Genomic DNA, 23,590 nt, shown 5'->3' on the forward strand with positions numbered 1-23,590 from the left:
GGTGAAGGGAAATCTTCCCAATAAGCATAACTTCAAGCAGTACACTTGGTTATTCACTTTGATTAGAAGGAAATTACCCACTATATAATTATATACTGATTCATGACCTGTGTCTAACAGTTTTACTCTATGGTCAGGGAACTGGAAGGGACAAGTTTGAAAAATTGGTGATAAGAAAATTTGGGGAGATGTATGTGGTTAGACTTCTCTAATGGGATATTTGTGTCCCACTGGAATGCTTATGAATAGGTGGCCTCATCAAAGGAGGATTTTAGTAATCTAATGGATAGGATGATCTGTTCTGTGGGTATCAGCTTCTTTTTCCAGACACCTCGTCACACCCAGTGGGCTCATGAACAATGTGGCCCTGAAAGCAGGGTTGAAAGTTATGCATGGATTCAGAAACTTGGACTTCTATTCACCATGGCTGACCTGGATATGGCCACTGATGAGTGCCCAGTCTTCCAGCAGCAAAGACTAACCATGAGTCTTTGATAGGGCACACTTTTCTAGGATGATCAGCCAGCTATGTGGTGGTAGGTTAGTTACACTGGACTGCTTCCATTGTGGGAGACACAGTATTTTGTACTTACTAGAATAAACACATACTTTGGCTATATATTTGTCTGTACTGAATTGCATGCTTCTGCCCAAACTGTCTGGGCTTACAGAATGCCTTATTTGTTGTACGTGTATTCCATACAGTATTGCTTCCAATCAAGCAACCCACTTCACAGCAGACTAAATGCAACAGTGAAGACACACTCATGGACACACTGGGCTTACCATGTTCTACACTATTCTGAAGCAGCTGGCTTGATATGGAATGGCCTTTCAAATTTGGTTAATTGTCAGGTAGCAATACATTGAAGATCTAAGGCAAAGTCCTCCAGAAATTTATTAAGTCTCTGAATCAGCATTCACTATATGGTGATATGTCTTTGTAGCCAAGATTCTGGGATCCAGCAATCAAGGGGTAGAAATGGGAGTGGCACTACTCACAATTATCCCTAGAGTTCCACTAGCAAAATTTTTGCTTCCTGTTTCTGTGAATATATGGTCTGCTCGTGCAAAGGTCTTAGTTCCAAATAGAGGAACTTTTTTTTTTTTTTTTTTTTAATAAACCAGAGGAAACAGCAATGATTTCATTAGACTAGAAGTTAAGACTACAGACACTTTGGACTCTTCATTCCTCTGAATCTACAGGTGAAGAAGGGAGTTATGATGCTGGTTGTGCTTGATGCAGTGATTGATCCTGAATACCAAAGAGGTATTGGACTGCTACCCCACAATGGGGGTAAGGAAGAGTGCGTTTGGAATATAGGCGATGCCTTAGGCTATCTTTTACTGTTACCATGCCCTATGATTAAGACCAATGAAAATCTACAATAACTCGATCCAGACAGTACTACTAATGACCCAGGCCCTTCAGGAATGAAGTTTTGGGTCACCTACCAGGGAAGAACTCATGTCCAGATAAAATAGTATGTAGGTTAGGCATATTAAATGTATTTTTGACTTATGATATTTTCAACTTACAATGTGTTTATCTGTATGCAGTCCAATTCTAACTCAAGGAACATCTGGACATGAAGCAAAAACTGACAATTTAAGTTAGAAATAGACAATTGGATAGAAATATTTGGATACATCAATATTCCACTTTTAATAATGGGTAGAGCAAGACAAAAATTAATAAAGTTATAGAATACTTGAATAGCACCACTAACAAATTGACCTAAGGGACATCTATTGAATAGTCTACTGAAAAACAGCACAATAATCTTTCCAGGCTTAATATGGGGTGTCTCAGTCTTGAGTGCTTTGCATCTTAAAAGGTCAAGGCTGTTTTACACAGTTGACTTTTTAAAACTCGTCACTAGTGCTGGAGATGGAGCTCAGCTGTAGAGTATTTGCCTAGCATATATGAAGCTCTGGGTTCCATCTCCAGCACTGCTAAAACACAAAGCAAAACAAACTTAGGGCTATTTAGTGGGTAGCTTTCATTTGTTAGTAACATGTTTAAAGGGTACGTCAGGACAACTTTGTTTCATTTTGTTTGTTTATTATTTTAGAGAAACTTATGGCCCAGAAATTGGCACTCATTATAGTTATAGTGACCAGGACTGACAGACTTGTTTCACATTTCCAGCTACAGTTGAAAAGTAAAGAAATTCTTTTAAAACTCAGCAGAAGCCAGTAACAGTTCAGGAGGACCTGATATGGAGTTAGGCTGAAGTATGAAATCCTCCCACTGTTTTTTTTTTAATCTTAAAAACAGTTGTAATGACAGTTTTGAATATATAGACTAGTAGAGGGAATAGTATTTGAATCCTTATGTACCCATTACTTACTTCCAAAAATCATTACCTCATGGTGATTCTTGTTTTATTTTATGCCATCCTACCTACTCTTCACCAGTTCATCACCAAATTATTCTGACGAAAATTTCTGGATATTATATTATAATGGAATCCTTTGGTAAATTCATGTAGTCAGGCACAGGTAGATGTTGGTATGAGTTAGGAAGTCCAGATCTGGCCTCTGACTACTAAGGGATGCTAGAAAAATCTCTTTTCTTTGGGCCTCAGTTTCCTTATATGTAAAATAAGGAGAATTTTTTTTCTTAAAAATTTTTTATTTATTCTAATGTGTTGTATCGATTTTTATAGTGATTCTCTACCATGACTCCCCTTCACATTAGAATCATCAAAGGATCTTTTAATAAATTATTTAATGAAGCCTTTCTTTAGTATTTAGAAAGCAAAGCAAAGCAAAACAAAACACTCTCGTTCTAATGTGAAAACAGGGATGAAAACCAATGAACTAGAATGGCCTCTGCAGTGGTTAATATTATCTGTCAACTTGGCTAGGCTATAGTACACAGTATTTTAAATCAAATACTAAGAGTTGCTATGAAAGTATTTAGCAGGTATTGTGAATATCTTACAATCAGATGATTTTAAGTAAATGAGGTTACTCTCAATAATGTCAGTGGGATTCCAATCATTTGAAGTAAGAGCAAAAACTGAAGTTTCCTGGAGAAGAAGAAATTCTGCCTCAAAACTGCAACATCAGTTTCTACCTGAATTCCCAGCTTTCCAGACTGCCCTACAGATTTTGGACTTAAAAGCTATCACAATCATGTGAATCAATGAACCAATTACTTAAATTCTTCCTCTTTCTTCCTCTGCTTGTTCCCTACCCCTCTCTCCCATTTCTCTGAAGAACCCTAATAAAGCCTTACTCTGTATTTCTAAGGGTTTCTGGTTCACATTATAAGTCTTTGCTTTTTTTTTCAAAACCAGTCTTGCCTTTGTGAAAGCTATCTTTGGCAGTTATAGGATTTATCAAGAGGTTACTACTATTTATTGAGTAGTTACTATGCTCTAAACAGCATGCTTAAAGTTTTCCCACTTAACCTCCTTTGGTTGTACTAACTTCTTTCAATATTCATAACAGAATATTTACAAAATAGTAGATAACATACATTTTATTACTTGTTTCTATACTTGTGTTAGATCTGTATTAATGACTTAGGTCATGGATCATCAATAAGTAGGAAATAATTCTTGCCTAAATTGTTCTTTTTTATTACCTATAGTTTGATTTCTTTTGTTCTAGGTGTACTTCTCTCAGGCCTGGGGAGATAGGATTATCTATAGTGCATAATGCTCAATAAAAAGTACTTAAGAATAATGATAGTATGTAATAAAAATTGATTGCCTCAAGTTCAAAGTGCACCTTTCTTCTTAAATCTCAAATCCTCACATAGAGACTATCAAAGTTGAAAAAATTAACTCAGGAGATGAGCATTATTGAGAAGAGATCTAGTTTAGCAGGCAGGGGCATCACCAGTTAGAAATAGAATCCACCACAGACATACTGAATCAGAATTTGTATTTTAAAAAGATCCCCAGGTGACTTATATGCACATTAGCTTGGGAAGTGCTGATCTATTATGCATCTTTGATATTATTTTAGCTGTGTATTTATAGTCAAGTTTTATTTGGTGACATGAATTTGGGGGTTAGTGCTCCAACTATACCCTGTTCTGGGAAATCAGGAAGGATTAGGATCAGGGATTAGCCTAGGAACATAAAAATGACAAGAAAAAATTGGCCTTGGAATATTTTGTACTGGTTTCCTGAAATAGTTTTATTTTCTTTAATTCATCCAACTGTTTTTTTCCTGAAAATAGTTTTATTTTTCTTAATTCATCTTTCAATTCATCCCAACTGCTATTTTCTTCTATAGAACAATTACTCCAAATAATGTCATCCCATGCCCCTTTCTTTTTACTCTTATCTCACTTTTCAATTCTTTTTTTTTAAATATTTTTCTTTAGTTAAAGATGAACACAATGACTTTATTCTATTCTATTCTATTTATTTATATGTGGTGCTGAGGATTGAACCCAGTGCCTCACACATGCTAGGCGAGTGCTCTACCACTGAGCCACAACCCCAGCCCTCATTTTCCAATTCTAACCCTTAGTCCAAGTATGATCTTGTGATACACTCCAACCCACTGATAGAGCAGACACTTTTGGATGCTGCCAGTTTGCTAAACCACTGATGTTCTCCAAGTCTATTGCAAGGCAAACCTTTCCAGGTACTCCAGCCCTTCCTAAACCACTCCCACTAGCCTCCTCCCACAAGGAAGATTATAGTGCCCCTGCTTCTAGTATTCAGTCTGGTTTTATCAATTGAAGCTTTGCATCTTGAGGCAAAATGATTCTGCTAAAATTGTTTGTCTTAGTCCATTTTTTGTTGCTAATAATAAATACCACAGACTGAGTAAATTATAAACAAAAGAGGTTTATTTTGATTCATGGTTTTGGTCCAAAGTTAAGGGGCTCCATCTGGTGATGGTCTTATTGCTGGTGGAGTCCTGAGGTGGCATACATATTATATGGTGAGAGGTAGAGCATGTGTGGGAGACCTAGCCAAACTGTCATTTATATCAGACCCCACTCTCAACCCATTAATAGCATGAATAGATTAATCCATTCATGTAGCCAGAACCCTAATTGCCTCTTAAAGGTTCCACCTCATCTCATCTCTTAAAATATCATAATGGGGATTACATTTCAAGATGAGTTTTGGAGAGGAAAAAACCATATTCAAACCATAGCATCATTTTAGACAAAAATTCCCACTTCAGTGATATGTATCTACTCTCCTCTACTATTAGGAATAATTATATAGTCCAGTTTGAGAAGCATTGGGTATACCATGAAGTTTTCTTAATTATAGGGATACAGAAATGACTAAAACATAGGCTCCAAGCTTCAGGATATTATAATGGGGGTTGTAAAATATTCCCACATAGATAATGAGTTCCTGGAGGACAGGAAACAATCCTCTGTCACTGAATCAATAAAACACACAGCTTTCTCCTATAATGATCACTTCATTTAACAAACATTGGCTGAACGGCTTGCCCTGCATGCCAGACTGCTGGGTGCTGGGGATACAGTAATAAATCAGGCACAGGTCTAGCCCTCAGGTGAACCTTCTGGTGGGAGAGATAATCGGTGAAGCAGAGACTCTCAAAATCTGAGGGCACTGTGCTCCACAGAGAAGCACTACAAACAAAGGTTTGTGAAGGGAATTATAAACAAAAGAGGTTTATTTTGATTCATGGTTCTGGTCCAAAGTTAAAGGGCTCCATCTGGTGATGGTCTTATTGCTGGTGGAGTCCTGAGGTGGCATACATATATATGGTGAGAGGCAACAGGGTCAAGATTTGAATAACCCTGATTTGGGGAAGTATGTTACCATATAGTTTGGATCTGAAATATTCCCAAAGGCTCATGTGTTAAGGGTTGATTGTCAACATTTGGCACCCTTAGGAGGTCGTGGAAACTTTAAGAGGGAGGCGGGGGCAACTGGAATGAAGTCCTTGGGGGCGTGTTTTTGAAGGGGATTGTGGGAACCAGCCTCTTCTTCTCTAAGAGGTGAGTGTTTTTGCTCTATCATGCACCCTCCTCAGGGATGTTCTGCCTCACAGCAGGCCCAGAAACAATGAGGCCAGCCAACCACGGACCCAGACCTCTGAAACTGTGAGATAAACCAGACCTCTCCCCCTTTAAGTTGTTTATTTTGGGCATTTTCCCTACAGCAACAGAAAACTAACAGTTAACAAAATGTGGAGGGAGCTGCCCATTGGTTTGAATGAATTTTACATGTAAAGGAAGCTTTTTCATGGAACCTCTGAGAAATGGTTCCAGTCAGAATTTGTCAGAATGACACAGCTCTTAGTGTTTCTGTGTTCTCAGTTCACTTTTTTTAAAACATTACTTTTAACTGTGTACCGTGGCACACACCTATAATCCCAGTGACTCAGATGCTGAGAACAGGAGGATCACAAGTTTAAGGTCAGCCTGGGCAACTTAGTAAGACCCTGTTTCAAAGTATTTATTTTGCTGGGGATTGTAAGCACCCTGGAGATGCTTTACCACTGAGCTACATCCCCAGCTGTTTTTATTTTACTTTTTAATTTTGGACAGGTTCTCACTAACTTGCTTACAGCCTCCTTAAATTGCAGAGGCTGGTCTCAAACTCATGATTCTCCTGCCTCAGCCTCCATGTTCACTGGGATTACAGGCATGCACTACCCTGCCCCACTAAAAATAAAAATTTTAAAAAAGAATTAAGAATGTAGCTCAGTGGTAGAGCACCCCTGGGCTCAATCCTCAGTACTGCAGAAAAAAAGAAAGTGGCGAGAAGCACGTAAAATTTGCCATTTTTACCAAGGAGGGTGGCAGGAAACTGCTTCAGTGACTTTTATCTAAATACTCACCTGAAGGATGTTAATATATTGAGATGCAAAGAGCCTGAAAGTGCTAGTTCCTATAGGGAAGACTTTTTGTACTGTGTAGTAATTTTTACCACTACCATGGTAAAAATCCTTAAGACGAGTAAGAAAGGGTGCTACAATAAAACCATACAGGGAGCTTTATATGTGAATCTGAAGTTTGTGGGAAAGGCATTTGTTCTAGTAAGAGAGACTGTGGCTGAATTATTCTCGGGTAGATGAGCAGAGAGAAAGAGCTGCATTCAGAGTAAACTATATTCTCACTGATGAGGGCAAAAAGTGTGTATTTTGTGTATTTTCTGTGACCAAATTTGAAGCACACATGATGGTCCATACATTTATTCAAATATCATTGTAAATGAGTCTGTGAGGATATACTGGGTGAGATTAACATTTGTGTCAGTAGATAAAGTAAGATGGATTGCTCTTCATACTGTTGGTGGCCCACATACAATAGGTTGAAGGCCTGAATAAAATAAAAACATGGACCCTCCCCTGAGCAACAGGGGATTCCTTTTTTCTGACTGCTTTCAAGTTGGTATATCAGTTGTTTTGCCCCGCCTTTGGATGTGAACTGAAATGTTGGGTCTTACTGGCCTTTGGGCTGGAAACATCATCAGGTCTGGGGTCTCCTGCAGATCTTGGGACTTGCCATCCTCCACAATTGGGTCAACCAATTTCTTATAATATGTCTATATGTTATATAATATCTCCTATTTCATTTTTCCTGGAGAACCTTAATATACTAGTCAAGTAAGACTTATCTTGTCATGTTCTTCCTTTCCCAACTCTAACCTGGATGAGCCATTGGTGATCTAGTGGTGGGTAAAGGAGGAGGAGGAGAAAAAATATTCACATAGAGAAATAGAGAAGAATCCTCTCTCTCTCTCTCTCTCTCTCTCTCTCCTCTCCTGTGACTACCAAGAAATTTGGTCATGCCCCCCAGAAGACAGTTCTGAATTACAAGACAAAACCCAGCTGTGTTAAATATTACCTGAGTACTAGTAAGGTTAGACAGCTTTCTTGGAACCTGTGTTTTCTAATCAGTGAAATTAGACTTAACAAGGCCTTCCTTACTTCTCTGATGGACTGTTAAAATTATAAAACAGCTAGGATATGCGAAAAAATAAGACACTAAGGCTATATACAAGGAATTTCTATGGTATGATTTCAGAGGAACAAAGGATCCCTGGCCTTCTCCAACCTATGGGTTAAAAACAAAATTTGAATTATTCCTTTGGAATAGGTGGAAATGAATAAGAGGGGGAGATGTTGAGAGCCACAGCCGAAGGGGCCCCAGCAAACTTCCAGCTGCCGGCTGATGATTGGCTCACAGCGGCCCCAGCAACATCTAGCTGATTGGCTCCTCGGCCCCAGCAACATCTAGTTGATTGGCTTCTCTGCGGTGATGCTCATTGGGCTGTTTCCCTGCCCTTTCAGACCACGGAGCTGCTCATTGGGGGACTTTTTTGGCTCCGCCCATGTGACCCAGCCAATCGGCCTCAAGAGCAGGAGGATTGTGGGAGGTGGGGAGAAGCTTGTGTGGGAGAGAGAGGCTTGTGGGAAGCCGGTGGTGGCAGTTGAGGCTCTGAGGGTTTTTCCTGAGAGACTGTTTTGTTTGGCGTGTGTGGTTCTAAAAATAAAGTTAGTTTCTTTTGACAAGTGGCTCCTGATTGTGCCCAGCCAGACTGCGGCACTTTGGAATAGGTGGAAATGAATAATGTCAAGTGTGTGGCACATTCTGGATTGGGCATTTTTTTTTTTTTTTTTTTTTTTTTTTTTTTACTGGTGATTGACTTCAGGGGTGCTGAACTATTGGTCCACAACCTCAGTCCTTTTTATTATTATTATTATTATTTTTAAATTTTGTGACAGGGTCTCAATAAATTGCTAAGGCTGGCCTTCAACTTGCAATCCTCCTGCCTTAGCCTTCTGAATTGCTGGGATTGTAGTTGTGCACCGCCATGTCCAGTTGGCCTGGGCATTTTAACAGAACTAAGTTAATCCTGGCAACATCTGTTTTCATATGTGTTATCTCCATTTTATAGATGAATAGCCTGAAGCTCAAAGTGATAACTTTGCCACGATCACACACTCAGCAAGTGTTGGAGGCAAGGAATTCATGCCTGTCTCACTGATAAATTCATTCCCTTAATTATTGAGCCATTCTGCTTCCTAAAATTGGTTTATGATAAATTATAATTTTCCCTGAGAGGAATACTGAATTCCTCACAGTTGGACAGCTGAGTGTGAATGAATGGCAGCTACTTTTCTCAGAGCACATTTTATGTGGGGTTAAAGGATGGAAGCAGAGGGTGTTGGGTATCATTCAAGGATAAATGGTATTAAAATATTAGAAGAGTAGGATGTGGTGGCACACTATTGCAATCCCAGCAACTCAGGAGGCTAAAGCAGAAGATTGCAAGTTTGATGCCAGCCTCAGCAATTTAGCAAGACTCTGTCTCAAAATGAAAAATAAAAAGAGGGCTGGGAATTTAGCTCAGTGGTAGAGCAACCCTGGGTCCAATCTTTAGTACCCGCCCGCAAAAAAGTAGGGAATGTAGTTGAAAGAGCTGAATTGTCTATTCATCAAAACTAGCTTTGAGGGCTTGTATCATGGCTCAGTGGTAGAGCACTTGTCTAGCATGTATGAGGCACTGGGTTTGATCCTCAGCACCACATAAAAATAAATAAAATAAAGGTCCATCAACAGCTAAAAAAACCCCTGACTTTAAATGAATGTATGCTCTATTACACAGCTGTGTGACTTCGGAAAAATTATTTTAGCTTATTTGAGTTCAATGAGAAAAAGTTGAATTTTGAGGATTGGGATGATGTTTGTGAAGTTGACATTTGATGTTTTGTCCAACCCTCTGTGTCTTTTGAAGGGCACCTTTCCACATTCCATATGATCTTGCTGGAATTATTAATCATAATTCCCCAACCCTGGCTATAATAGTGGTAATTATATAATATAGGATGGGCCTTATATGGTTTCTATCCCCTGGCAACAGTTGTCAGTCTACATGTGGGCCCCAGATCTAAACAGGGCCAATCATATACTTTCTATGGATTGACTCTTTGGTGCTGGGGAGAATATCCACTTTTTTTTCTATTTGAGTTTCTAAACTGGAAGCAATATAAACCTGAAGCTATGGATAATCACCTTTCCTAGTACACAGAGAATATCTGTCAACAGAATCAGCCTAGCACACAAAAGAGTTGAGATGTGTGCTCTTAAATCCACCTGTGCCTGAAGCAGATTACCATTTATGAGTCCATGTTTTTGTTTGAACATTTCCAATAGGGTTTCTCTCAAGTATTTCTGAATCTTGACTTATACATTGTTATATCATATATAAAATGCATATAGCATGAATAGTGCTGAATAAATGATAATATGTAGTAGAGAAAATAGTTTGAAAACAAATGTACATTTTCATTTTCATTTTCAGGTACACATTTTTTTTTCTTAGCTTAAGACATCCATTTACTGCTAAAGAAATAAGATTGAGAATAAAGTATGAAAGGAAACACTAACTTTATGCTCTTGTCATTCAAAATAGAAATCTATGCCAGGAAAAGAGCTTGAAAGCCAAACATTATAGAGAGGATTTTTCTGAATTCCCTAATCTCCACCTTTAGCATATCCAGACTTGGTGAAATGGTGAGTATAAGGGGCAAAGCTCTTCCCTTTGAGGTCTATACTGTGAGAAAATGCAAAGGTAGGAGAGGCCATGCATATGTCCCATTATCTCCTCTTCACTTTCTGATATGTTCTCAGCCAAAATGGAGTGGTTTACTGTATTTTAAGTGGGTAGACAAGGTAGCAAGACAGATTGACTTCATTGCTTCCTTGTGAATTGTGTGGTTTAAACATGGATATGCATGTATTGCTATGGTATACTGACTTTAATTCTTTAGGATATACACCAAAAAGTCATATAGCTGGGTCATATATGGTTGTTTTGAAGTCTTTTTTATTTTTTTAGTTGTTGATGTACCTTTATTATTTTTTATTTATTTGTATGTGGTGCTGAGGATCAAACACAGTTCCTCACACATGATAGGCAAATGCACTGCCACTGAGCCACAACCCCAGCCCCTGTAGTCTTCTTCTTTTTTTTTTTTTTAAAGATTTTTAAAAAATGGACATAATAGGCCTGAGGTTGTGACTCAGTAGTAGAGTGCTTGTCTTGCATGTGTGAGGCACTGGGTTCAATTCTCAGCACCACATAAAAATAAATAAATAAAATAGATACCATTTTCATCTACAACTAAAAAATATTTAAAAAGATGGTGTTAAAATAACATTTCCATAGTGGTTATACCAATTTAAAGTCCCACCAACAGTATAAAAGTGGTAAAAATGTTCCTTTACCCCTACATCCTCTCCAGTACTTATTATTATTTGTATTCTTTTTTTAAGTGCTGGGGATCAAACCTGGGGCCCCACACCTATTAGGTAGGCACTTTGTCACTGAGCTATATCACCAGTCCTATTTTTTATATTCTTTATGAGTGCTATTCTAATGAGTGAGATGAAATCTCAGTATAGTTTTGATTTGCATTACCCTAAATGTGAAGGGATGTTGAATATTTTTTTTCATTTATCTGTTGCCCATTTGTATTTCTTCTTCTTTTTTTATGGGAGGGGGGTACCAGGGATTGAACTCAGGGACACTCGACCACTGAGCCACATCCCCAGCCCTATTTTGCATTTTAGTTAGAGACAGGGTCTCATTGAGCTGGCTAGTGCCTTGCTTTTGCTGAGACTGGCTTTGAACCCACAATCCTTCGGCCTCAACATCCCGAGCTGCTGGGATTACAGGCGTGCACCACGGTACCTGGCTGTATTTTTTCTTTTGAGAAGTATCTGTTTAGCTTAGTTGCCCATTTATAGACTGGGGTTATTTGAATTTTTGGTGTTCAAGTTCTTTTTCATATTCTAGATATTAATCCTGTCAGAAGAGCAAAGATTCTCTCCCATTCTGTATGTAGGTACTCTTTACATTCTTAATTGTTTCCTTTGCTGTGTAGAAGCTGTTTAATTTGATGCCATCCCATTTATTAATTCTTGGTATTATTTCTTGAGTTTAGGAGTTCTATTGAGGAAGTTCTTGCCTGTGCCTATATGTTGAAGTTTTGACCCTACACTATCTTCTAGGAGTTGGAAAGTTTCTGATTAATCTCCTAGGTCTGATCCATTTCAAGTTTACTTTTGTGCAGGGTGAGAGATAGGTATCTAGTATCATTCTTCTACATATGGATAACCAGTTTTCCCAATACCTTATCTCTTTTTATGCTTTTATTAATGCAGTATAGTTACACATTGGGTTTATTTTGACATAATCATACATGCATGGAGTTTAATTTACTCCATTTCAATTTCCACTGCCACCTCTTTTCCCTCCCCCTTCCCCCATTCCCCTTCCTGTACTCTACTGGTCATACCTCTGTTTCTTTAATTGATGCCTTGTATATATACTTAAGTGTGGAATTCATTGTGATATATTTATACATGAGCATAGTGTAATTTTGTCAAATTCATTCCACATTTCCTCGCTTATCCTATCCCTGCTCCACCCCCAAACTCCCTTTACTTTCCCTTAAGTGAAATAAGCCACAGTCAGAAAATCAAGGGTCAATTGTTTTCTCTCATATGCAGAAGCTAGAGAAAAGTAAGGGGAAAAGCAGAGGGTTGGATTTCAGAGGGAAAGATGGAAGATCAGTGAAGTAAAAGTGGTATGAATGTATTTCCACCCCCCATATCCTCACTAGAATTCATTATTATTTGTATTCTTGATGATTGCCATCTCACTGGATTGAGACTGAATCTCAGTGTACTTTTGATTATCATTTCCCAGATTACCAGAGATGTTGAATATTTTTTCATAGTTGTTGGTCATTTGTAGTTCTTCTTTTGAGAAGTGTCTATTCAGTTTTTTTTTCCCATTTATTGATTGGGTCATTTGTTTTTTTCTCAATGTTAAGCTTTTTCAGTTATTTATATATATTTTTTTAAAGAGAGAGAGAGAGAGAGAGAGAGAGAGAGAGAGAGAGAGAGAGAGAATTTTAATATTTATTTTTTAGTTTTTGGTGGACACAACATCTTTGTTTGTATGTGGTGCTGAGGATCGAACCCAGGCCGCACGCATGCTAGGCGAGCGTGCTACAGCTTAAGCCACATCCCCAGCCCCTATTTATATATTTTCAATATTAATTCCCTCTCAGCAGAATAGCTGGCAAAGATTTTCTCCCATTCTGTAGGCTGTCTCATCATGTTCTTAATCGTTTCTTTTGCTGCCAGCAGGACTTCTTAAAGAGGCTTTTATTCTCCACCAATTGTTTTAAGTGCCTTTGTTAAGGATCAGAGGACCGTATTTGTGTGGGTTTATCTTTTACTTATATTCTGTTCCATTGTTTTATATGTCTGTTTTTATGCCAATACCATGCGGTTTTGTTGTTATGGCTCTGTAGTATAATTTTAAGTCAAGTATTGTGATGCCTCCAGGATTCCTTTTTTTTAAAAATATACTTAGAATTCCTTTGTTGATCTAGATCTTTTATTCTTCCAAATGAATTTTTGGACTACTTTTTTTCTAGTTTCATAAAGAGCGTTATTGGCATTTTGATGGGTGTTGTGTTGAATCTATGTTTGCTTTTGGCACTATGGCCATTTTAACAATATTAATTCTGTCTATCCATGAATCTGGAAGATCTTTCCATCATCTAGGATCTTCTTCAACTTCTTTCTTCAGTTTTATAATTTTCCTTGTAGAGGTCTTTCACATCCTTGATTACACTTATTCCTAGTTTTTATTTTCTTTGAGGACATTGTGAATGAGAATGTTTTTCTGGTTCTTTCCCAGCAGATTCATTATAGGTGTATATGAAAGCTATTGATTTTTGTATGTTGATTTTGTATGCAGTTACTTTGCTGAATTTATTAGCTCCAGAAGTCTTCTGGTAGAGCTTTTTGGATCTTCTAAGTATAGGATCACATTATCTGCAAACAGTGATGCTTTGACTTCTTCATTTCCAATTTTTATCCCTTTTGAAGGTCATTTTTTACATTATTTTTCAATATTCAATCATGCTAATTGTGCCAGTTTTATTCTAGGAGCCATCTAGACTAAGTACTTCACTACAAATAATAACCCTTCTACATTAGTCTAAGTAAGCCAGACACAAACTACCACTGTATAAGCTCATGTGGAATCAAAACACTCAAACTCATAGAGGTTAGAATAGTAATTACAAAGGGCAGGGCTGAGGGAAAGGGCATATATTGGTCAAAGAATATAAAACATTTATCACAGTTATAAAATAAGTCTGAAGACCTAATGTATGACATGGCCACTATAGTTTATAATGTATACTTGAAATTTTCTAGAAGAGTATATCTCAAGTGTTCTTACCTCCTCCCCGACAAATGCAACTATGTGAAGTGATGCATGTGTTAATTAGCTAGATTTCTTTTTTCTTTATTTTGTACTGGGGATAGAACCCAGAGACACTTTGCCACTGTGCTAGATCGCTAGCTCTTTTTATTTATTTATTTTTTAAATTTTGAGATAGGTTCTTGAAAAGTTGCTGAGGCTGGTGTCAAACCTGCAATCTTACTGCCACAGCCTTCCAAGTACCTAGGATTACAAATGTGTGCTATGCTTGATTAGCTTGATTTTTTTATAATCATTTCACGGTGTATATGTGTATCAAAACATCATATTGTGGGGGTTGGGGTTGTAGCTCAGAGGTAGAGCACTTGCCTAGCACATGTGAAGCACTGGGTTCAAACTTCAGCAACACATTAAAAAAATAAAGATATTGTATCCATCTACAACTAAAAAATATTATTTTAAGAAATTCATGTTGTACATGTCAAACCTGGTGAAAAAACAAGCAAAAATAACCCTCCCAAGGTTTGAAGATGCTACTAATGGTTTCCCACTAAGACTTCTGATGAGGCTGCTCAAAGGCTAAGATTCCAAATCCTCTAATAAGGTTGGTTGCTCCTTTCTCAGAACAGTATAATTTGCAAAATTCCTTGTTACCTCTGTTATTCATAACCAAACAGATACTTCAGGTATGCTTTTTTCATGCAATGGCCTCCCTTGATTGCAAAATAGTCTTCTTTTAAGATAGTTTATTAAGCCAGAACAAGCTAATTTGTCTTAAGCTTATAATGGGTGGCAATAGATTTTTAATCAAGTTGAGGGCACTGGAAATCTAGAAGGTGAGGGTTGAGGAACACACTTTATTTTTTATTGTTTTTTAAAATTCTTTTAGTTGTAGGTAGACACAATACCTTCATTTTATTTATTTATTTTTATGTGGTGCTGAGGACCAAACTCAGTGCCTCATCTATGCTAGGCAAGTGCTCTGCCATGGAGCTACAACCCCAGCCCCTCTTATTGATTTTATATGTCAATACATTCCCAGTTTTTAAAATAGTTGTATTTTCTCATCCTGTGGCCCATATGGATTTGCATACAAAATCAGAAACTCACAAGTAGATTTTCCATTTGTTCAACATTTGCTCCTGACTTTCTGGGCCAGATTTAATGAAACTCAATCAGAAAATATATTTAAACTCAATTAACCTTCTTGCTGTGAGATGATTATTCTTATTTGGATTTCTCCACAAGATACAAGACAGTCTATCTCTGTGTATTTAACTACTATGGATAATAGTCACATTTCTCCTTTACCCATTCCCACAGTACTGTGGCTATGCAAACCAAGAAGGAAAGGTATTATTAGATGAAGCAAGTAGTGTGATTTATGACACTTATGAATTCTGGGGAAAGTAGTGAAGTACAAGCATATTAGTAAATAAAAGATCTGTGAGTCCTTAGATGGCTTCACCAACTATTCAAGTCTGGTCAATTATTGCCTTTAAACTCGCAGATCTGTGTTAGGATGCTTTCAGTATGGCTTATTTAGACAGCTCTATTTCATGGCTGTACAATTTGTTTTCTTTGTCTGAAACAATATAGTCAGAGACCCCTTGAAAATGCCAGACATTAAGTATCATAATGGTAATTCCTATGAGTGAGCCTGATTTGATTCAGCGGAAAATGACTTCATTGTATCAGATTGACAGTTCATTTAGTGGGTTCTATGCTATAGATGTCGGTACATTAGTGTGAACCTGGTGCAGGTAGTAATTTGGTTTCTAATGAGGTTCCTGATCAGCATTCTACTATGAAAAGTAGGATATTGTTCTTTGGGTGCTGAATTTACCTGGATAATCAGACCTAAGAAAATTGACAGTTGTATATCACAATAATACTATGACTACTTGACTTTTCTGGGACTTGGTTTCTATTTCTGTAATGAGTAGTTTGGACTAAGGCCTTTGAAGTTCTGAACCTCTTAGTAAAATAACATCACATGACAACATTTCGGGCAATGATGGATCACTTGTATGATGATGGTCCCATAAGATTATAATGGAGCCATCATAATGTCATACTACAATAAATTGCTCTTGTATTTGTGGTGATGCTGATGTAAAGAAACCCAACTGCACTGCCAGTCATATAAAAGTGTATACACAGCTCAGCACAGTGGACATGCCTTTAATCCCAGTGACTCGGGAGCCTCAGGCTGGAACATTGCAAGTTCAAAGCCAGCCTCAGTAACTTAGGCCTCAAGAAACTTAGCAAGATCCTGTCTCAAAATAAGAAATAAAAAGGGCTGGGGATGTGCTCAGTGGTTAACTGCCCCTGGTTCAATCCCTAGTACCAAAAAAAAAAAAAAAAAAATACGTACAGTACATGATAATTGATAATGATAACAAATGGCTGTTACTTGTTTATGTATTTGCTATAATTTTTATTATTATTTTAGAGTATGCTCCTACTTACAGAAAAGTTTGCTATAAACAATATGCCATGTTATGCCTGCAGCAGCCTCATGCATCTCTTCATTGCATTAAGGTAAGATTGATACATAATCTTGCATGCATGAAATTGTCACAATGAATTCCATTGTTTTGTACAATTAATATGTACTAACAATTTTGTAAAAAATAGCATACTAAGAGGGGTAAAAGAAAGCATTAAGAAGCTAGTTTTGTATTTGACCTACATGCCACCTAGATTTTTGTAAGTACACTCTGGTATTCTCACAATGATGAAATCACCTAACTACACATTTCTCAGAATGTATTTCTGTCATTAAGTAACTCATGGCTGTATTTTATTAGTCATCTTAGGAAATAATCTGTTTTAAGATACATGCTTTCTAATAAAGACAGATTTTCACAGGTCATTCGTGCTATGACCTGTACTCCCTACCAAAACTGGCTACACAAAACATTGTCTGACTGCTGAATCATATTTCTGAATGTCTTACCAGCAAGGTACCAACTTATATTTTCTAGAACATTTGTATATGGAAAAGCCTTGTGATATAGAGATGGTATCTTCCTATGGAAGAAAGGGCTGGCATGCTTGTGGCCCATTCTAGAAAATTCTATAAGCTTGAGTTCTTTAAGCTCAAGGTTCCCCGGCTGTAATGCAATTCACTTCATGTTCAGTTGTCATTTGACCCACTTCACATTGCTCCATGGGAATTGGGCCTCCAGAACCAATGCAGAAATGCTGATAGTCTGTTTATTGCTATTGCCATGAATATTAAATTTTCTTTAATCCAGAAGTTTCATTTTCTGCCAGCATCCATGAAACTGTGCTAGTCTAACTTGATAGTTTGCAAGTTGAATAAAATCTCAGACCCTTCACCGTTTTCTAGAACAACCTTAGCCATCTTCACTTTCCTCTTTTCTTAACATCATAGCACCTAACATCTGATTAATTTAACCCAAAATACATTTTTTGTGGTACTTGCTGTTGAACCCGGGGCCACTTTACCATTGAGCTATACCTTCAGTCCTTTTTATTTTGAAATAGGATATCACTAAGTTACCCAGGCTGGCCTTGAACTTGGGATCCTCCTGCCTTGACCTCCCAAGTTGCTGGGATTACAGGCATGTGAAACTGTGCCTGGCCACATTTTATCTTTTATTTGTTTTATATGTTAATTTTATTTCCCAAGTATGTTGTAAACTTTGAGACCAAGCCAATACTTTTCTGTCTACCTGGTAGCAGCTGGTACAAGGATGCATACATAGTAGGGGCTCAATATGTTTTTTGATAGACTTTGATTGTATCTGTGCCAGCTGAAATAAAATATTACATAATTTTTACCATTGAATTTCTTGGCTTGGATGTCTGATAATGGATGGAAACTATAGATATACTCTCTTGAGAAATATAAAAGCTATAATGAGACAGGGGGAGTTGACTGTTTCTCTGGCATTCCTCAGTCAGTTGGACATCATTGATTTAGTGGCACAATTTCAAAATGATTTTGAGCCCCACATTTCAGAAAGTATCAGAGGCAGTTTGTTATTCTGGGCTATTAATAATTAACATGTTTTGTCTGTGAAGAAGTAGAATATATTCTGTTTTGTAGAATTCAATGGCCTTGGGAGATCATCTGAACCAGCCTCTACCTTCAGCATCAATGGGAGATCATTTCACCTTTGACAGTGACCTCAGAAAAGGGTTTGACTCCCTGTGAGTGCAATCCTCAAAGATATTTATTCTTATAAATATCCTACTAATAGCTCATTATACCTAAACAGAAATACATATATATGCATTCTCATTTGGCTTATTGTTTCTAATAGTCTGGATTATTTTTACTCAAATAACTTATTTTTCTCCAAAGAACTATGGAGACACAATGGGTTTTCTACCTTTAGTGCGAAAATATTAGAACCCAGAACTCTTTCTTATGGTTATAGTCTGAGGATACACTCCATAGTCCCATAATTTTCTTTTTGGAAATATCAGGACTGCAACACATTCTCAACTGAGTCTTCCTGAGATCAACTGATTACAGATGTGACATGGTTATCATTTTCTAACTTTAGCTTTGAAAATCTGGCATTTTCTAACTTTAGTTTTGTGAATTTAGGCTGTTTCTTCTCATTTAGAAAAAAAAAAATCCTCCTATTTGAATTTGAGTATGCTGCCACCAAGTGTTTGCCAGTCTTTGATTTGTACTGTTTTAGTGCTCAAACTACAGGTTGTGTTATTTTCTTTATTGATGGTATGAGTGTTAATATTGTGGAGGATGCCTGTGAATAGGTAAAGGTAACAGACATCAGGAGTTAGGGTCAATCTTCATGGAATGGCAGGAAGACACTGAAGCACAAAAAATGGGCTGTCCCTTAAGGAAGGGAGAGGAAAGGCAGTCTGAAGTCCAAGGAATGAGATTAGGGAGTTGTAGGGAAGGAAACAGGGGAATAGTGAAAAAGTAAAATGACCCACAGTTAAGAGAACTGCATCACTGAAGCAATTTTTCATCTTTTGTTTCTATATAGTTCCTCTATTTGTACTGGGAACTTTGAATATAAAGACAGAAGTATTGTCTTGAGCAGGATTATGTGTTGTATATCTTCATACACTCCACAGGGTCTAGTATAGTGTTGGGCATATACTTGGCCCTTAATAATTGTTCTTTGAATAAATCGCCCAAACCTGCAGGAGTTAAGACAACACGTAATGGTGGGGTACAGTGCTGGCCTGAGACACATGGGCAGTTCCCAATGAACAGATCTTGAAAGTTTCCTTTCTCTATCAAACTGAGGCCCTGTGCAACATTGACTGGCTCTTTTTTTTCTTTCTTTTTGGCAGTACTGGGTTTTGAACCCAGGGCCTTGTGCATGGAAGGCAAGCACTCTACCAACTGAGCTATATCCCTGCCCCCCCGCCATTGACTGGCTCTTATGATCAATCTTTCAAATTAGAATCTTCTCCAAATTTTCTGAGTAAGATATTTATATACCTTCTCTTCTCTCTCCCTTTACCTCTCCTCTCCTGTTCTCCTCCTCCTCTTTCTTCTTCCTCCTCTTCCTTTAAATGGCAGATCCAAGGATTTGGCAGTGTCCTTCCTACTTTTGAACCTGTTTGAGTGGTTGGAGACAAGGGACACATGGAAGCTTTTTATTGGTGCACATGAAACCTTAGGCTTCTTTTACACATAAGTATGTAGGGAGTGGCTAGATAAGGCTTTTAAAAGTGAATATAAAAAGAAAAGTGAGGATTGTTATATGTTGATGTTTCCTGGAATTAATATCCTGACCATGTAGTTCTACCCCAGAAGGGGATTTACTTTAACATGGCACATACTTTATCAAGTAATCTTTGGTCTGGATCAGTATATGATCACATAACTAGTTTCTCAATATACATGCTTGGGTTTCATTTCTTACACACTATAATTTATGAAAACCTGGTGAAAGTTGCCTTGATATTGCTGACCCTAATATGGACATTAAATCCACGAGGACAATATTTTTAGTGAGCAAGTGTGTTAATCTATTTGGCGCCATAAATATTCACATCTTTAATATATAGTTCCCCACACAGGGTTCAATGTAGAGATGTGTAGCATAATAGATGAATATGTGGGCTTGGAAATCAGATATGCCTGAGTCAAATTTTACCTCTGCCTCATAGGAGCTGTTTCATGTTGGACGTATCACTTCACCTCTCTGTGCTTCCAGTTACTAATTTGCAAAATGGACTAAGATTAATAGCTTTATGTGGTTGTTATGAAGTCAAATGGCAAGATGCATGTAGTGCTCTTAGCACAGTGCTTAGTTTATAGTAAGTATATGAGCTTTTAAGGAAGAAATGTAAATTTCTTCCTAAAACATGAAACTTAGAAAGCAATGGCCCTGGGTACTGTCTATCTTGCTTACCACTAGGTTCGTGTCTTCAGTTTCTGAGGCTTGTGAAGATTTTCTGGACACAGAGGCTCAAGTTATCATCTCCTACCCCACAGGAGCAGATGGGAGCTTTTACACTAAATAGGATGTCATTTTGAGTCATCATTGTTCTAATTTCTTTAGATATTTCTGAAGAATGATAGGATTGCCTTTAGTTTAAATTTCCCTCCTTCCCAGATAAGTTTTCCAAATGCCCACCTCCCATTTCCTCAATCAAGGCCAGAGTTGAAGGAAACAGGCCTTTAACCTCCAACAGGCTGAGAGCACCATTTGAGCTCAGGAACAAATTGTATTGGAAAAGCAGCAAAATCACTGAAATGAATTGTCATGAAATGGGGCTTCAAATGAAAGCACAAGACAGAGCCTGGTCCTAATTGGCAGTGGAGTTAGTTAAGAGGCTAATTCCAAATGCTCCATTGTGGAACTTTTATAACATTCTCCCCACTTCTCTCTTCCCTCCTTCCCCAAACCACTTCCTTTGACCCTCACAGCTTTTGGAAGGTGATGATCATTAGGCTGGTATAACACTGAGTTATTTCAATTTTTTAAAAAATCTATAATCTATGAGCTATGTGCAGGCACAGAAAATGTCTGAACCATGGTACAATTTGAAATGTTCCTTGTATGAGGGTGATTAATGATCCCCCAAATATGTCCACATACTAATCCTGGGAACCTGTGAATATATTACCTTAAATGCTAAAGGAAATTTGAATAGGTGGTTTAGTTAAGAATCTTGATATGGGAGGATTGTTAAGGAATATTGAATTGAGCTTAATATAATCACTAAGGTCCAAATGGAAGAGACAAGAGAGAAGTCAGAAATAGATGATAAAATAGAAGCAGAGATTAGAGTGATGACTTTGAAGATGGAGGGAAGGGTCAAAAGCCAAGAAATCCAGGCAGCCACAAAAGCTGAAAAAGGTAAGTAAATAAATTTTCCCTTCAAATTCTCAAGAAGAAACCAGCCCTACCTACGTTGTGAATAACCCAATGAGAACCATTTTAGACAATTGGCCTCCAGTATGATAAAAGAATAAATTTGTATTGTTTTAAGCCAGTCCCCCAAATTCTCTCAGATATGTTGTAGAGCTAGAAATTATTTGTATTAGAATTATTTTTTGTTCACATTATTAAAAGACATGATTATTAAAAGCTTTCACTAAAATGCAATGGGAAAATGTGTTATGCAACATTGAGCCCATTTGTGCTTTGGTCTGACTGGCTGGCAGAGAGCACTGCAGGAAACCCAGGATACAGGGTCTTCTGGAACTTGGGGCATTGAATCAAATTTATGGGTGGGATATTTGTGACTGATCCGTGTAGTTGGATGTAACAAGTGATACCTGGGATGAGAGATTGCTAAAAGGGAAGTGAGAGCTTAAAAACTAAATCCCATTTATCACACTTTTCCCCACATCTGCCCAGTGAAAAACTGAACACTTTGGCTGTGAGCATCATCTGTGTGACTAATTCAGCTTCAAACCTGTTCCATAGAGCTCCTGGAATAATGTTTTGTGTTTGCCTAGTGTTATAAACTTTGACTTGGAAACTGGCTGCTCTTTTTTCGGCCCCTGTAGGATTTGGTCTCCTTCTGGTACTCTGACATCTTGCGACTTCTACTGCCTATTGTGAATTCCTGGTCTTCTCTAACTTCAGATCTTTGGGCTAACTGCAGATACTTTTCCATTCTTTGTTAGAGCCTTGTATTTCCTGCTTCTAAGAGTCCTTTGCCTTAACCTTTGCCACCTAGCCCCTGGCACCAAAGCCACCATCAAATCCTGATCAGGAGACCTCCTAGATTCTTTGAGATGACACTTTCTGAGAGAAAATTCTCCTTTCCACTGTATGCACACCCAGGGCATTTTGGCCCAGTAACAAGTAGCAGCTTTACAAATGAAGAATCTTCCACCCAAAAACCTGCCTTGTCTGCAACCAACACACTCCATCACCTCCCTTTCTTACCTCTGATCTCACCTCCATATTACTGGAACAAAACTCAGGAAAACTGAGAGGCTTTGAGCCCATTAGTAGCTTTACCCCCTCATCTCCACTTATGGTTTGATGAATATGAGGAGCATGGACCTGATCAATTAGACCTTTAAAGATGCATATCAGAGCTATATAGCTAATGTAGTTTTCAATTCAGGAAGGAGAGATTTCCTTTTTCTGAGATCTGTAGCTTCAGAATAGAATGATACCTCTCAGTATAGGCCTATAGTATAACATGTGTAACAGATTCACTTATTAAACTATCAGATGGCTTCAGGAAAATCCATCCAAATGTGAGTGCTGATTTCTCAGGAATTGGACAATTGAGCCCAGGTATTATAAAGGAGCACCTCTGACTTGTTTATGGGTCTAAGCTTACAATTACAAGAGCCCAAGAATATCAAGTAAGCCATATTGAATTTTTAAAAAGCAAATGATGTGAAGAATTTGAGTGGTGATAGAACAGACAGAACAGACTGCATTGGAATAAAAGTCTTTGGAATTCAGGAGGGCCTACTGGGTCAGGTGAAGCCTGGGCTGAGACAGAGATGTAATCATTTATTTAATGATTTGGTTTTTATAGGCTTGAGTACATGGTGGTTGGACTCCAAGTAAGTTCAAAATCAGATCATACCACAGAAGGATAAGAGCAGGTAAATATAAGTATCCATAATAACAACTGAACCAAGAACCAGATCATTGGTCAAGCATGAGGGAGGCAGTTGACCAATGGTCATCCAAGGAGATATCAGTTGGCAGAGTACATATAAGCTGTTGATCAATTATCAAGGAATTATGGCAGTATATATTAGGGATTCATATCAGAGTTCAGACTAGGAAATACTTTTGTATGGAAATTCAGTATCAATACTGGGATACACGTCAAGAAATCAGACACAGGAAAGGAAAGATATTGTGGGGTTGCCAGCACCCCACCAAGGTAGGTTCCTCTATCCCAACTCAGGA

General features: G+C 37.8%; 1 non-coding gene across 1 annotated transcript; it reads right to left on the bottom strand.

The window, feature by feature from the left end:
* Window positions 1–19,529: 19,529 nt before the first annotated feature.
* Trnag-ucc (transfer RNA glycine (anticodon UCC)) lies at window positions 19,530–19,605 on the bottom strand. The gene has a single exon. It is a non-coding gene; the product is annotated as a tRNA-Gly (tRNA).
* Between the last annotated feature and the right edge of the window lie 3,985 nt (window positions 19,606–23,590).

The sequence above is a fragment of the Marmota monax genome, unplaced genomic scaffold (assembly GCF_021218885.2).
Source record: "Marmota monax isolate L192 unplaced genomic scaffold, Marmota_monax_Labrador192_F-V1.1 WCK01_AAM20220418_F8-fsc00054, whole genome shotgun sequence".
Lineage (NCBI taxonomy): Eukaryota > Metazoa > Chordata > Mammalia > Rodentia > Sciuridae > Marmota > Marmota monax.